Below are 4,986 nucleotides of genomic sequence, written 5' to 3'. Positions count from 1 at the left end.
GGCGGCCCCGCCTCTTTCCTTGGCGAGGGAGCCGTCGAGTGAGGGAGGCTTTTGGAGAGGAGAAGGAGGAGGAGGCGGCGGAGAAGATGTGGCTTTTAAAAATGAGGGAGGAGGAGGAGGAGCCGCCGCCCGCTGCCTGCTGCCTTCTTTCTCCTCAGGGCACCGCCGAGGAGGGCTCGTTTCAGGCCCTGCCAGGGAAGCTGGTGCTCTCTGCGTGGTCCCCCCCCCCCCCCCGATGATGCTGTATTGTGTAAATGTTTGCAATCCACAGAAGCCCAACACACCAGAAATGCGGGGTTTTTTTAAATAAAAAAAGTAAATCAGTCAATACATGCTTTGCAGAAGATAGTTTTGCAAGCACAGGAAGAAACACCACAGACTGAATAAATGTCACACACAGGAAGAACAAGGATATATAGTTCGAGATCTTCACTTCTAAAATAAATCCAGTGCTTTTAAAAAAAAAATGTTCAGCGATACTTTCCTTTTGACTCAAGGAAATCACCATTTTATAGCTCAAATCGGGGAAAATAAATACACTTAATGGACAAAAGTACTACAAAGATTCACAAAATGTTTAGGGGTATGCGTACCCTTGCACCTCCCTCCCCCCAGAAAAAAGCCCTGCATAAATCACTTACTGTGTCAATATGAATAGAAGTCATAAATATTGCAGCTGCTTGTATAAGGGATTATGATGATGACTGGAATGTAATTGAAATCAATAAGGTTTTGGAACATAGAAACAAAGAAAATCATCAATTCTAGCACGTGGGGGGCCTCCTTATCTGAATTATATAATTTGGTTCAATGATTGATATTGGTATTTGTATTATAAATTGGTATTGTTATAATGATCCCAAACAATGAAAGAGCCTTGTTCACCTCTTGAATGCTGTTTTCTTTTAATCTTTATGAATGCTAATCAAAATTTCTTCCATGCCAACCACATGTTTTCAGTTGCACCTTGAAGCCTTATTTTACAGAGTATTGTGGTTCCTTAAATATTGTTTTAGAGCCAAAAAAAACAGCAAAGGGGGTGGGTTGTACCACAAAAAAGACTTATGTTTTTTTAAAAGCAACTGGGAAGTGCTTGTTTTTATTGCATGCATTTGCTTACGAAATAAAGACAGTCTTTCCAGCGACAGGTTAAACCAGGGGTCCCCAGACTTACCGCGCAGCGGGCCGGAGGGCAGGGGAGTGCGTGCGCAGCGGGCCGGAGGGCGGGGGAGTGCGCGCCCGTGCGCACACGCACACGGCATAGCTGCCAACTCCGGGTCGTAAAGATCCGGGATCGGCAGCGCGCATGACCGGAGGTTGTGTGACGCAACTTCCGGTGGCGCTTCGCCCTTCTATGGGCATCAGAAAATGGCGCCGCCGGCGCCGGAAGTCGCTTCTGCGCATGACCGGAAACACGTAAAAGCGACTTCCGGCACCGGCGTCACCATTTTCTGATGCCCATAGAAGGGCGAAGCGCCACCGGAAGTCGCGTCACGCAACTTCCGGTCATGCGCGGAAGCGACTTCCGGCGCCAGCGTCGCCATTTTCTGGTGCCCATAGAAGGGCAAAGCGGCACCAGAAAAATGGCCGCCGGGAAGAAGCGAATTTAAGGGAGAATGCCGGGATTTATCGCCAAACGGGATACCGCCGGGAAACAGTAAGAAAAAAGGGGTTTTCCCGGGGGATACGGGATACTTGGCAGCTATGGCACACGGTCGGGGGAAAAATCGCCGAAAATCGCTTGTGCGCATGCGTATGGGCCTCCCCCGACCCGGAAGTGCATCGGAAATGACCTCTTCTGGGTCGGGAGAGGCCCATACGCATGCGCACAAAGGATTTTTGCCGATTTTTTGCCGATTTTTAAGATCGTCGCCGCGCCGCGCGCCGTGAGAGCGGGCGGCGGCAGCAGGCGGCGGGGGTCGTCGCGGGCCAGATTGGGAGGCCGATTGGGCCGCATCCGGCCCGGGGGCCGTAGTTTGGGGACCCCTGGGTTAAACAAAGCAAATCCAGCAGCAGCGTGATTCCAAAATTAGAAAGCGACAATATAGCAGCAGAAATGAAAATTATTGGTGCTTCCAGATAGGGACTTAATACTGCAAATGGGTCAGTCAGATAGATTTGATGTTGCAAGCAGGTCACTGGCAACAGGTTTTTTTAATGTGTCCCCCCCCCCCCAAAAAGTTTCCAGTCTGGAGGAGCTAATACAACCAAAGGGGGACAAAAATAAATCAGAACATTTGTGGCATTAGAAGTTACGGGATTTCAGCGGGAAGTTCTGGAATATGCACTAATGGAAATGAAGCTGTGTGATTGCCCCAAAACTTTTGCAGGTGCAAATGGTATTAAAAGCAGAATCATATATGGCTTCCCCCATAGCAAAATAGAAAAATGTGACCTATGGAGTCAGGATTTTGAAAATGCACTAATATGTGGCCTGCAGCTCAAGATTCTAGAAAATGCCAAAGTGGAAAAAAATGCACAATATCTTGAACTGTGAGGTCAGAATTCTGAACAATGCAGAAAAAAATGGTCCATCGTTAAAGATTCTGAAAAACACATAAAACTGTGACTAACAAATTAGGTTTCAAAAAAATGCAAAAAAGACGACCCATGGATCAAAATAAAAAATTCTTTCAGTAGCACCTTAAAGACCAACTAAGTTTTTATTTTGGTATGAGCTTTCGTGTGCATGCACACTTCATCAGATACCTTGATGGACTTCCATTTCATGCGGCTCAATGTGGTGCCTTCCATAGTTCTAGTTACAGGTAGGTAGCCGTGTTGGTCTGAGTCGAAACAAAATAAAAAAAATTCCTTCAGTAGCACCTTAAAGACCAACTAAGTTTTTATTTTATTTTGGTATGAGTTTTCGTGTGCATGCACACTTCATCAGATATCAGATTCATCAGATCAAGATTCAGAGTGGTTGAGATTGAGGACACAAGATAGTCTGTTGGTATTGCATGCAGATGAGAAGAAAGACACCACAAGAGAAACAAATTTGCTGTATCCCTAACAGCCTGCAAATAAATACTTGGTGGTGATAATGGGCAATAATTAACAGTAGCAGAACTGTAAGTTCATTGCACAAGGAGTTCTGGCAAGCGCAGTCTAAGGAACCAAAACCAATTATGGGATTCTCACAACCGGAGAGGACAGGCCGAGCTCTCACAGGTTTATGAACAATTTTACTAAACCAATTGATTTTGTGCTTGGGAATTGTGGACTTTGTTACTGCAAAGTCCATCCGTAATCACCCGCTGAAGACTCATGTGCCTTCACAGGTCTTTGTAAAGGCAGGGATAGGTAACCTTTTTTTCAGCCTGAGGGTCACATTGTCCGATGGCCCCTTCTAGGGCCCGCATGCCAGGGTTGAGGCGAACATAAATGGAGCAACAGATGTGACTCCTACCTTTGTACATTAGATTACATTCCAGCCACACAAAAGCTAGACATTTCTGCACGCGCCTCTCTCCAGTTGCTTTGAGACGACCTGTTTCATGAGCATTCATCTTGATTTGCTTGTGGGGAGATTAGTCAACATCGTGTCAAGCAAATGTCATCTCACACTTTCTAGTACACATTGCCGTCTCTTTTCTTATCGCCCAAAGTCCTGTCTGTGCCGGGAAGTTGGTTTGTTTCGTAAGAGCTCCACATTAGCTTGAATTGTGCAGCCCAAGTTTTCTGGGATGCGATTAAATCTCACCTGAAAATAATGATGGTATAGGAGTGCCCTCCATCCTGACAAGCTTGTGCTTCCAAATTGAATTCAAAATAAAGGGTACTGCAGCTATTTCACGCCATCCTTTTTATATATACTGTAGCTTTCTGTATTGCTATGAGCAATTTTGCAAGGGCAATAGGTAACATTTTGTTAATAAGAAAGTAACACCATAACCTTATATCTTCTGGGGCAGCTGCTATTCTGGACACAGGTGGTGTTGTAGTCTAAACCACTGAGCCTCTTGGATTTGCTGATCTGAAGGTCGGCGGTTGGAATCCCCATGATGGGCTGAGCTCCCGTTGCTCTGTCCCAGCTCCTGCCAGCCTAGCAGTTCGAAAGCACACCAGTGCAAGTAGATAAATAGGTACCACTGTGGTGGGAAGGTAAATGGCATTTCCGTGCACCCTCTGGTTTCCATCACAGTGTTCCATTGCGCCAGAAGTGGTTTAGTCCTGCTGCCCACATGACTCGGAAAGCTGTCTGTGGACAAATGCTGGCTCCCTCGGCCTGAAAGCGAGATGAGCACTGCAACCCCATAGTCGCCTTTGACTGGACTCAACCATCCAGGGGTCCTTTACCTTTACTTTTTCACCTATTCTGGAACATGCCAGGCTTAAAGTGGCCTGCTACATGTTGCCGAAAAAGAGGACAAAAGAGGGCATAATTTGCATTTATTATTATTAATAATAATAATTTGCATATCCTAATTTATATGTTAAGATGCAGATTTAGAAATAATTACTGTCATTTAAACAGAAGTACGACTGATTATACCAGAGTGCAAAACAAGACTCTGCCCAGGTGACCTGGGTGCCTGCCTGCTCAGTCTGCTGTTAGATGCTGTTAACTGTTGATGGACAACTTCAAGTCCCCTGCTCTCCCTTCTTAAGATTCATTGGGTGGTGTTCAGTGCTAGTTCTACTCAGAGTAAACCCATTGGTGTTAATGAACACCATGAAGTTAGGTTCATTCATTTCTACAGGTCCACTCTGAGTAGAACTTAGCCGGACACACAACCCTAAAAAAATGTAACCACAAGTGGTTCGCAAACTTTCCCCACCATGGACCATGTGAAAATGGTTGAAGACCCTGGAAGACCACTTCACAATTTCCCTGCTTGTTGCAACAACTGTAACACACTGTGCTAGATGCTGTGCGATTTTTTATTGCAATGTTATCGATTTTCTTCTTCCTTGTATTGCATTTAATTCATATTGTATATGTTCTTCACAGACATGCCGGGGGTCACCTGAATGAAGTTT

The sequence above is a fragment of the Zootoca vivipara genome, chromosome 14 (genome assembly GCF_963506605.1).
Source record: "Zootoca vivipara chromosome 14, rZooViv1.1, whole genome shotgun sequence".
NCBI classification, from domain to species: Eukaryota; Metazoa; Chordata; class Lepidosauria; order Squamata; family Lacertidae; genus Zootoca; species Zootoca vivipara.
Note: the sequence above shows the minus strand (reverse complement) of the source record.